At 42.7% G+C, this 12,728-nt stretch overlaps 1 protein-coding gene across 1 annotated transcript in view; it reads right to left on the reverse strand.

Annotated features, from left to right (window-relative positions):
• DGKB (diacylglycerol kinase beta) overlaps positions 1–12,728 on the reverse strand; it is a 565,110-nt gene that overhangs the window by 458,205 nt on the left and 94,177 nt on the right. The gene's annotated exons all lie outside the window — the stretch shown is intronic.

Below are 12,728 nucleotides of genomic sequence, written 5' to 3' on the forward strand. Positions count from 1 at the left end.
GGGGTTTAACTCCCCCCTCCCTGTCCCACTCGCATGGACCAGAGCCAGGATCCGCCTGCATGCATGGACAGAGGTGCAGCAGCATGGACAGAGGTGCAGCCAGAGGCCAGCCAGCATGGCCCCCTGAGACAGAGTGGGCAGGGAGTGGGTTTACTCCCCACTCTGCTCCCTCTGCCCTCAGGGGAGCACAGCTGAGGTCTGCCAGCTCTGACTGCTCCCTCTTCTGGTCACTCACTGTGTGGGGTGAGAAGTGGGATAAGCTCCCTCTCTGCTCCCTCTGCCAGATGCAAGAGGGAAGGGGAAATAATACCCCCTTCCTGCACCCTTGCCTAAGGAGGCCATGCTGGCCAGCCTCTGGCCCTGCCCCCACCCCTGCCATTGTGGCAGCAAGGGGGGAGCACCAGGTGGATCTTGGCATTAGTCCATGCCAGTGGGACAGGGAGGGAGGAATTAAACCCCCTCCTTTGCCAGTTCCCTTGATGCCATTGCTGGGGCTGGCCACGTGTCCACCGCTGAAGTAGCGAGCAGAAAAATGCCTGGCAGGTCCATGCTGGTGGGACAGGGCAGGGAGGGAGAAATAAACCTCTTCCCCTTTGCCTCAGGTGGGGCTGGCATCTAGCCATGCCCCCATCCCTGCCTGCCCCTGCTCCAGGTAGGGAGCAGAGGGGCAGAGCCCGCCTTGCTCTACTGGAGCAGACAGCACACCACAGCCCAGGGCTGCAGAGCATGCCAGGATGCTGGGGGACTCTGGCTTAACTTAAACCAGTAAGGGGTCTGGGACAGAAGTACCATAAACTCAATCAGTTGTCTGATACTACATTCAACCAGGTTTATCTCGAACTGGTTGTGGCCATTTTGAGCCTGGTTTACGTGCACTGAACTTATGGTTCTGTTACAGGTTTAAATCAGTTTCCGATCACTTAAACTGGTTTATGTGCAACTTCTGTCCTAGCCCTGAAGTCCTTTCTAGCTCTACTTTTCTATGATAAGAATGTGGCCAGTGTTCACCTCTGAAGCAAAAAAAAAAAGAGACAGTAGATGAAAAGGCACCAGATATATATTAATGAGCCAATGCCTTTGTTTAGTCCATGGCTTTGGTATTCAAGAAAGTTACAAATTTCTCTTTCCATGATTCCTTTGAAAATAAGGACTATGAAGTGAGAGATGGAATAGTTGTGTTTTGAAAAGTGTTCTACCACTTATGAGGTTGTGTTACTTTTCTTTATCCTCTTTCTGTGGGACTTCATGCTGAAGTGTGGTGCTGGTGTTTGTTTGCATGCTGAGGTTACTGCAAGAGATGAAAAAACATGGAACCTAACATAAGGGTAGCTGAAGCAAACCCCATCCACACTGAGTATGTTACTGGACATCATGGGCAACTGGGGGGGATGGAAGGAATCCCCAGTGGCCAATCATGTTGATGGGGGGGTGGGAATCCCCCAGCAGCTGATCACGCTGACCGGGGGGGGGGTCCCTACGCATCACCACTGCAGGACAACAGTGTTTTCAACAACTGGACAGCAATGCTTTCAATGGGAACACTGAACAAAATTCTACCTAACATGAGTAACACTAGTGGAAACTAAGAGACGGCATCTAGACCACAATATTATCTACAAAATCTCAGACTGGGTAGAAAACGTAGATTAACAACTTATCATACAGTGTAGTCTCTAGGAAAAATACCTCCTCAGTAAGTTTTAGCAGTCCACATTTTTTTCACATCATTATAAATTTCAAGCTACAGTGTGGTAGAATACACTTTAGTTAATTATAATGTTTTCAATAAGACAAATTATACTTAAATGAATAGCAATTAAAAATTTAGCTACAAGGCAACAGTGTATTATGTCACAATCCACTGAAAACTGGTCATTTGTCAACAACAGTACAATAATGTTTTCAAATATGTTTTTTGTGACAGCTTACTAATATAGTAACCACTAATTCAACATTTCAAATGACCCAGTAATTTTACCATTAGATTAGGCATTAGTGAATTATGTCCAATAAATATTTCATTCAATTAGTTACAAAGAGTTATAATTAAGAGGGAACTGAAAATAATAAAAAGAAAAATGTTGCAGAAACTGAGCTTTCATATAAATTGGAGGATATGGATAGGAGATTGGAAATTATATTTCTAGCCCTTAAGGCTGCAGATGAAGCCTTCTGTGCATATTGTATGCACATACTTATACCTCGCTTCCTAGAAATACTCTTCTGGTTCACAAATATCTATCTAACAGCGGGGTTTTGTTTGTTTGGTTTGGTTGGGTTTTGTTTTTTGTTTTTTTTGTTTTGTTTTTTTTTTTTAAACCACATATCACCGCCCTGCAGGCCCTTGGTTGTATATAACCCACTCCTTCCTGGGAGGAGATCCTGTAGCCCAGGGGCAACCTGCATCTCCACAGCACCCTGGGGCCCACTAAGGCTGGATCCTTCGTGGGTCCCTTGAGGGCAATCAAATAAAAAGACCTGCTAACTCCCCTACACTACTCCCTACCCACTCCCACCCTGAGCCCTAAGCAGCAGCTGCAGACAGTGGACACATACTCCCATGAGTGGGCTGCAAACAGTGCACCACAGGGGCAAATTCGATCATGATCCCTCTGGGGCTCCCAGATAGCTACCCACCTCACCCCACACCCAGCCCTGCTTTGCTCTGAAGCTCTCTGCCTGCCTGTGGGCAATTCTACAGGTCTTTGTATTACCTGTTCAGAGACCTAGAAGGCCTCCTGACCACCTGGAGTAAGCGTCCCACTCTGCCCCAGCAGTAGGGGAGAGGTCCCTGTGGGTTGCTGCAGTGTATGCTGCTTTCTGGAAACAGCCTGGTGGCCCTGAGGGGACTCCACTATGGTGTGTCTTACTCTCTGCAGCACCAGCAGCTCCTTCCTCTGGCTGGTATGTGTGCATGTGTGTTACCCCTCATCCCAGATTTGCTCAAGATAATAAGGTCACTATACTTGTAGTTAGCTGCAGGGCCTCTGTTACTAAACTGTGCAAAATGTTATCATCATTATCCATTAATTACCTAAAATTCTAGAATACAAGGGGTCTACTTGCTAAACATTAAGAAAAACCAGAAGACTAGGAAACCATGCACTTCTTATACTTGAATTAGTTTCAGCAAATTAACTTGTCAATTATAAAACTTCTTTTCTTACTCAGACACAAATATTGCATTTACCTTGAAAACAGACTACTGTGACTCTGTAAAGAGAAGAACTAGAAATACATGCATTATACAGCTACCTAAAATAAGAGGTGGCAAACTGTCACAAACAAATCTATGAGTGACTTAGGCAACAAAAATTCAAATTAACTCAAGCACAAAGCAGGCAATAAGAATTTAAGATGGCTGTAGGGATTATTTTCTTTATGGGCTTAAACTGGTTTAACCTATGTAACAAATTCTCCAATCAGTTCTAAATGGTTATAGAAATCAGAGGAAGTTTTGATTATGGACTAAATAAGGACCATAATGTGAGAGAAAGTCATCCCTTCTCCTACTTGTAATATGACTGAAGTCAAGAAGACAGACACCATTTGACGTCTCGTTAATTACTACAGAATCAAAGAATGGAATTTTATTCTATCTATATATTTATATATAATTTTGCTACTTCCTGAATCACGTAATTTACTGTGGTATCTGTAACTTGTGAAATTATTACACTGCAAATACACAGAAACAAAGAATATTAGAAATGCAAGGGATCTCAGGAAGTCATCTAGTCCAGCCAAGACAGAACTATCCCCAACTATATCATCCCAGCCAAGGCTTTAATCTACCTGGGTCTTCAAACCTACAAGGATGGAGATTCCACAATATCCCTGGGTAACCTATTCCAGGTCTTTACTACCCTCCTTGTGAGAAAGACTTTCCTAATATCCAACCTAAACTTCCCTTACTGCTTGTCCTGTTATCTGCCACCACTGAGAACAGTCTGGCTTCATCATCTTTAGAACCAACCTTCAGGTAGTTGAAGGCTGCTAATAAATTCCTACTTAGGCTTCTCTTCTCCAGACTAAATAAGACCAGTTCCCTCAGCCTCTCCTCATGTGCCTCAGCCCCCTCACCATTTTCATCGCCCTCCACTGGAATCTCTCCAATTGGTCTACATCCTTTTTGTAGTGGAGGCCCAAAACTGGACACAGTACTCCAGAGGTGGCCTCACAAATGCCAAATAAGGGAATAATCACTTCCCACAATCTACTGGCAACATTCCTACTAATACAGCGCACTCAGTCATTGGTTTGTTTGGCAACAAGGGCACACTGTTGGCTCATATTCATCTTATTGTCCACTGTAACCCCCAGGTCCTTTTCTGCTGAGCTGCTGCTTAGCCAGTCAGTCCCCAGCCTGTACCATTGCATGAGACTGTTCTACCCTAAGTGCAGCACTTTGCACTTGTCCTACTTGAACCTCATAAGATTTCTTTTGGTCCAATCCTTCAATTTGTCACAGTCTCCCTGAATCCTAGTCCTACCCCCTAGCTTATCTACTACTCCACCCAGCTTGGTGGAGTGCACCCAGCTGAGGGTGTACTCCATCATATCTTGTATATCATCAGTGAAGATACTGAACAAAACAGGATTGATCCCTGGAGCACTCCACTTGATACCAGCTGACAATTAGACATTAAGCCATTGATTACTACGCTCTAAGCCTGACAGTTCAGCCAGTTTACTATCCACTATACAGTACATTCATCCAACCCATACTTTCTTAGCCTGCTTATGAAAATGCTGTGGTAGACTTTATCAAAAGCCTCGCTAAAATCAAGGTATATTACATCCACTGCTCTCCTGACATCCACAGAGTTGATCATCTTGCCCTAGAAGGTAATCAGGTTGATCAAGCATGACCTGCCCTTGGTAAATCCATGCCAACTGTTCCTTATCACCTTCTCCCCCAGGTTCTCAGAAACAGATTGCTTGAGGACCTGCTCCACAATTTATCCAGGCACTGAGGTGAGGCTGACCAGTTTGTCAATCCCTGGATCTTCCTTTTTCCATTTCTTAAATAAACATGGACATTTGATCGACCCTTTTGCAATCATCTAGAAGCTCTTCCAATTGCCATGAGTTTTCAAAGATAATGGCCCAGTGACTCTACAAACTTATTGGGTAACTCTAACAACACCCTCAGATACATCGCATCCAGCCCCACGGACTTGTACACATCCAGGTTTTCTAAATAGTCCCTAACCTGTTCTTTTGCCACTGTTGGCTGCTCACTTCCTCCCCAAACTACTTTTAAATACTGGGACCAGTAAATGTTCTTTTAAACAAGCACAGTGCTATTATGATCTATGGAGCAATGCCAGTTGTAGTCTCCATGCTTGGAAGCAGCTGGAAATCAGACAACAAGATGTATAATTAAACTACAACTTAATTAAGATTGTATTTCAACATCTTTCTCCTTCCAATTGTAATTGGGATCACCATTTTATTATTTCTTGAAATCTGCATTTCATAAAAATGTGTTAGAACATGTAATGTTTTCTATTTCTTTTTTCCATGACCCTGGAAACAGCTGTTCATGTTGAAATACTAGACATACTTTTTTTAAAGAAGTCTCTCTCAAAAGCTAACAATATTTTTTTTAAATCCCACTGAAATAAAATTTATTCTAATAGTCATATCCTGTTCTGCTTACAGGAATCTCCTTTAAATCACTAGGAATTTTGTCTGTGCCCAGCATCAGGATATAATTATAGTTGTACTAACTGGAGATGTGTGGTGTTTATTCAACGCATATGGGCAACTCCATGTGTAACTGTTGGAGACAGTGCATAAATCCTCCTCAAGTACAAAATAAACTCATTTGAACCTAATATTTCTATGACTTCTGAGATATGGAGAGTCAGACAAGTAAACTGAGCAGCCCAGCTCCCTAAAAAGCAGAAAGTGAGATGGAAACAAAGCTTTGTATTTTCTCACTATCTCTTTCCCAAGAGCCTGTGGAAGCCCACCTATATTAATTCTGCTCTGTGTAGGAATAGAACAGGGATCAGCCACTGTACAAGGTTTACTCCCTTTAAAATTATATGCCTGTTTTGACAGACCTCAAAACTGAAGTTAAGGGCTCAAGTCTATTACTTCCTGTCTTCTGGCATCACCTTGTATCGTAAGATCTATTGTAGATGCATGGAAAGAAGAGTGACAGGATCCTGGGCAGTATGGATCCTAAAAGAGCTATGCTGTCAGTAGAAAGAAAAAGGTTAGGAAGAATTGCAAGCAAGTTATCATTCCACAAATTTAGAACTTCCTGATCCCATACAGACCTATCATTCATTGGGACTGCTGACCATAACACCTGCTTCCTCTTCACATACCAAACAACATCCTCATCAAAGAAGAGAACACTTGTAAGAAATTCCAGGAGATTCACTATGATTTTTATCATATGGAAGATAGAATGCTTGTATGTATGTGTATTTTCTAATTTTGAAGGCTGTTTTTAACAAATAAAAATATTATGACATTTCATTTGAAAACTATAACTATTCTTGCAAGCAGCTTACTGAATAAATTAAGAGTTAATGTGATTTATTAGAAACCTGCTTGTTTTGTGATGCAGAAAATGAAATAGTGTTATTATACTATACAACTTTTTGTAGAATCAGATATAACAGATATGTGAACATAAAAATCTTTACGAACTTTAGGTATCAAAATAAACAGACTGATCAATTACTTTTAGGTTCATTCCTATGCAGTTAAAAGACACCAACCCTCAGATGTTTCTTCATCATATTAATTGTGTAAGCAGAGATAACGCAATCCGAATCAGACTTAAGAATTCAGATTAAAAGGTTCATCTCTGAACATAAATGCTTACATAATAGGAAAATAATAGCACATTTAAATTTAATACTATTGTTTAATTTTGGAAAAAAGATAAAAAAATAAGGGCTAGATGGGTTTGTATTTGAGATAACGTGTTTCAATCCCATCCCTCCAGTTTTCAAACATTTAAAAGGATGCCATAAAGGTGGAGGAAAATTGTTTCTCTTTGACACAAAGGCAGGACAAGAAAAACAAATTTAACTTAATTCTTGGGAAGAGGCTCTATAAAGTAGGTTAATTGAACAAGCTTCCTGGGGGATTATATAATCTTCCCTCATTGGATAGACATCTGCCTGGGATAGATGAAAAAAAGCAAATCATGCACCTGTGCAAAGTGTCTGGCTAGATGACCCTTGAGGCCCCTTCCAACTCTATGATACTTTGAATCTGTGCATTTCGAACCAAAAACAAAATTTTGCAGCAGTGGGGAAGGAGCATCTTCCCTCTGAAAAGTTCAATGGACTATAACAAAAAGCAGTGGGGTAGAAAGATAGCACTACCTGAATTAAATTTTATGCACTGACACTTTTTTCCATATAATCAACCATTACTTTCTCATGCCTGCCATAATTGCAGCAACTGATTTAAATTACTGAGATTAATCCAGAATTTGTTCATTAATCTCTGTGGACTTATTCCAGGTTTTTATCATCTTAATTAGTAATGGCTGCAAGTAAGTATTTTTGAGCGCACACAGTTTATGTTTTCATTAGGGAAGGTATAGCGTGTTATTTTTCTTCAATAGTCTACATTTTTTGTAAAGAATATTAATATTTAAAATGGTATCTAGTGGCAGAATACAACTCTTCATTATCATATGTGTATGGACTCTATTATCCATCTAAGTGTTAATACAAAGAAATCAAATTATCATCAGCATAATTATAATGATTATGCCATATTCCCACAGCACTTGTAAATGCCTTTACAATACATGGCGAGCTGTAAATGTACGTTCTGTTTCATGCTAAGACATTCAGAATAACTGGATCCCTGAAAAGGATTAAATCAGAAGCAGGGGAAGCTCCAACTGAATCAAACCACTCACCTCCTTATGAAATTGGTGCTAAAATCCAGAGATAGCTTAAGACTAGCTACATTTAAATTTTTTTGAAAAGGAGACTAAAATTACATTTTTAGATGCACAGTAAATGTAAGTGTAATTATAAAACATATTTAAAGGTAGTAAATATCATTTTAAATTACATTTTTAAGTGCACAGCATTTCACCCGTATTCCCCTCCAAACTAATTGCAATGAATATATCTTTAAAGTGAACCTATAGAAACAATGCAGACATTTCTGCAAGCTTCAAAGAAAAGCTTGCTGCCCTATTTAAAAAGACAGATTGATTAATCTAGATAGCTTGATATATCAATCAATCAATATCTATGTATAAATGAATAGTCAAGGTGTTTGAACTTTCCCATTTCTTCTTCCCAGTCTCAAAAGTATTGAGAGATACAAAATGGCAAACCTCCCTCAGTATTTCTCTCTTTATAAATGAGTGCTGTTCTCAAAGAGTTCATAAATAAATGTCAGTCACTGCTACTGCCAGTTCTTCCCTTGCTTGCACCTATGACATGTCTGAACAGGCAGGACTGCTCCCTGTTGAGGCTTGGTTTGGCACAGTGGAGACTGCAGCTTGCAAGTTCCTACAGTGATGGTCAGGTTGGGGAGTGCCTGCAATGTGAGCAGTGCTCCTGGGGGTTTCTCAGGGAGCAAGCAAAGGAGCTACAGGAAGTGGTGGTAAGGCTTCAAAACATCCTACACCATGAGGACTTCATCAATTCAGTACTGAAAGAGACCTGTGGAGGTAGAACTGCCAAAGGCAGCACTAGACAAGGAAGAGTGCGTGGACTCCCTGGAAGCTAGAAGCTTGTGACATCTGGGAGCAAGAAGAAATATTCATCTCTATCTGCAGCAGTTTTCCTGGATAAAAGATACGGAGCTGTAGCAACAGAGGAGGAAGACCACTTTCTCTTGGTGGAGGAGGGCAGGGCAGGCATCCCCAAGGTTGGGAGGATTGAGACCACTGCCACCAAAACAAAGCAAGAGGTGATAGTGATTGGAGACTGCCTTCTCTGGGGGATGGAGGCATCCATCTGCCAGCATGACCAGTTGGCTCAGAAGGTCTGTTGCTTGCCTGGAGCCCAGATCCAAGATGTCACGAAAGGATTACTGAGATGCCTCCAGGCCTCTGACTACTACCCCATGCTATTCATTCATATGGACACCAATAATCTTGCTGGGGGGAGGGGGAATGGACCCTAAGTAGATCAAAAGCGACTACAGGGCTCTAGATGCAAGTGTGAAGGGGTCTGAGGTTCAGGTGGTATTCTCCTCAGTTCTTCTGATAAAAGAGAAGGGCCTGGGCAGGAGTAGATGCATCCTGCAGAAAAATGCATAGCTACGCAGATAGTGTCACCAGCAAGGCTTTGGCTTCTTTGACCATGGGATGTTGTTTTAAGAAAGATAGCTAGGAAGAGACAGGACCCACCAGATGAAGAGAGGGAACAGCATATTTGCAGACAGGCTCACTAACCTAGTGAGGAGGGCTTTAAACTAGGTTTGCTGGGGGACAGAGACCAAAATCCTGAGGTACATAGGGAAGTGGGTGACCTGGAAGAAGCACATCAAGAGGGGGCAACAAGGGAAGCCTTCTCATTCTTCCTGAGAAAGTAGGACAATCAGCTAATTACCTCAAGTATCTACATGAATGCATGGAGACAGGGAAACAAAAGGGAAGAATTCTAAATTCTCACACAGTAACAGAACTGTGATGTGATTTGGAATAACAGAGACTTGGCAGGATAGCTTGCATGGTTATAGCACTGTCATGATGGGTATAAACTTTTCAAGAAGGACAGGCAGGGGAAAAGAGGAGTTGTGCTTGACTGCTCAGAGCTCCATTATGAAACTGGAGATAGGCTTGTTAAAAATTTATGGGTTAAGATCACAAGCGACAGAAACAAGGGTGATGTTGCAACGTTGCGTGCAACAGACTACCAGACCAGGAGGATGAAGTAGATGAGGCTATCTTCAAACACCTAGTGGAAGTTTTCCAGTCACAGGCCCTGGTTCTCAGGGGGGACTTCAAATCACCCTGCCATCTGCTGGGAAGGCAGTGCTTAGGCAATCCAGGAAGTTTTTTGAAAGTGCCGGGGACAACTTCCTGCTGAAAATGTTGGAGACACCAACTAAGGACCTTGGTCTTCTTGACCTAAACAGGAAAAAACTGGTGGGGAATATATAAGTGGATGGCAATTTGGACAGAAGTGACCATGAGATGATTGAATTCAGGGATCCTCAGGAAAGGAAAGATGGAAAGCAGCAGATTAAGGACCCTGGACTTCAAAAAAGCTGACTCTGACTCGCTCAGGGAACTGATAGGTAAGATCCCTTGGGAGGCCCACCTGAGGAGGAAAGAAGCCAAGGAAGGCTGGTTGTACTTTGAAGAAACCATACTGAGGACGCAGGAATGAACCATTCCAATGTTCAGGAAGATGAGCAAGTACAGCAGAAGATCAGCTTGGCTTACCATGGTCCTCTTCAGTGTCCTAAAACACATTACAGAAGCTTACAGAAAGTGTAAACTTGGACAAGCAACTAGGGAAGACTATAAGACCACTGCTTGGGCATGCAGGGTTAAATCAAGAGGCCCAAAGCACAACTGAAGTTGCAACTAGCAAGGGACATGAAGGGTAACAAGAAGGGTTTCTACAAGTACGTCAGCAACAGGAGGAAAACCAGAGAAAGAGTGGGTTACTTATTGAATGGGGGAGTCAATCTAGTGACAGATTATATGGAAAAGGCTGAAGTACTCAATGCCTTTTTCACCTCAGTCTTCACAGGCAAGGTCAGCTCCCAGACTACTGCACTTGGCAGTACAGTTTGGGAAGGAGGTGAGTAGCCTCCCTGGTAGTTTGAGAAAAGGTTTGGCACCTTAAGGACTAAATCACAAAGGCATGAGCTGTCATAGATAATGGAATTATAGATAATGATTTGGACTATTTGGAAAAGCTGGATGTGTACAAGTCCATGGGACCAAACATGATGCATCTAAGGATGCTAAGGAGGTTGGCCAACCTAACTGCAGAGCCACTGACCACCATCTTTGAAAACCTTGGGAGTGGTCCCGGATGATTGGAAAAGCACAAATATAGTGCCCATTTTTAAGAAAGGGAAGAAGGAAGATTTGGGCAACTACAAATCAGTCAGCTTCACCTTACTCCCTTAATAAATCATGGAGCAGGCCCTCAAGGAATCCATTTCTGAGCATGTGGAAGAGAAAGTGCCAGTTAGGAATGGTCAGCATCGATTCACCAAGGACAAGTCATGCCTGACCAACCTGATCTCCTTTTATGATGAGATGACTGGTTCTGTGTATGCAGGGAGAGCAATGGACATGATGTACTTTTACTTTAGCCAGGCTTTTTATAAGGTCTCCTACAACATTCTCACATGCAAGCTAAGGAAGTATGGGTTGGGTGAATGGACTGTAAAATGGATAGAAAACTGGCTGCAGCATTGGGCTTAGGGGGTATGGCTTGGTGTCTAGTTGGCAGCTGGTATCAAATGGAGTGCCCCAACAGTCAGTCGTGGGGCCAGCTTTACTCAATATCTTCATCAATGCTGTGGAAGATGAGACGGAGTGCACCCTCAGCAGGTTTGTGAATGACACCAAGCTAAGGGAAGTAGTAAATACACTGGAGGGTAGGAATAAGATTCAGAGAGACCTTGACAAATTGGAGGACGGGACCAAATCCAAGAAATCTTGTGATGTTCAATAAGGACAAGTACAAAGTCCTGCACTAGCACACAATCCCATGCAACGGTACATGCTGGGAACTGACTGGCTAAGCAGTAATTCTGCAGTAAAGAGGTTTGGGGGTTAGAGTGGAAGATAAGCTAAATATCAGCTAATAGTGTGCCCTTTTTACAAAGATGGGTAATGACTAATTGGGGTGATTAGTAAAAGTGTGGCCAGCAGACTGAGGGAACAAACAGAAGTGTCAATTTTTTTCCATATCTGGCTACAGGAAGTGTTTTATAGCCATGTGCAAACACAAATGCACAGCTGCAGACAACTTCAAAAAATGGCCAAACAGGTGAAAAATCTGACCATGCATTACATGAGAGGTCAAATGAAGAAGTTTCAGAACAAAGCATCTTCTGTAACTTCTTTCTGCACTGCCTGCCGCCTTGAGCTGTTTTCAGAATGGGAGGGGGATGGGGAGCAGTGGGAATTCAGTGTCAGGGTTTTCAGCTGAACGGTGGGTTGTGTGAAATGGAGGCCCTCTCCTCCCAAGGTTGGGGGCTCCAATTCATCCAGCCCACCCTCCAGCACTGGCTGGGAAACCCTAGAATGAGCTCCTTCCACTCTCCTCACCCTCTTCCACTCTGAAAGCATTGCAGGGAGGAGGGGCCTTTGCTTGGGGAAACTGACTCCAGGCTCCAGCCAGCCGCTAGATTCCCCTCCTACCTGGAACCAGCAGTGAACATCTGAGGAACACTGTAACTAAAAAACACTTTCTGCAAAGTGTTATCAGTTACATCGGGGAGCTGCACTTCTGCCTGCACCCTGATTATTTTCTTCTATTCAGCACTTGTGAGATCATCTCTGGAATACTGTGTCCAGTTTTGGGCCCCACTACAGAAAAGACAGAGAGAAATTGGAGGAGGGCAACAAAAATGGTTAGGGGGCTAGGGCACATAATTTATAAGGAAAGGCTGATGTAACTGGACTTATACAGTCTGGAGAAAAGAAAACTGAGTGGGGATTTAATAGAAGCCTTCAGCTACCTGAACGGCGGTTCCAAAGAGGATGGAGCTAGACTGTTCTCAGTGGTGGCACATGACAGAACAAG

Source organism: Crocodylus porosus, unplaced genomic scaffold (assembly GCF_001723895.1).
Source record: "Crocodylus porosus isolate Cpor-Errol unplaced genomic scaffold, CroPor_comp1, whole genome shotgun sequence".
Taxonomy (NCBI): domain Eukaryota; kingdom Metazoa; phylum Chordata; order Crocodylia; family Crocodylidae; genus Crocodylus; species Crocodylus porosus.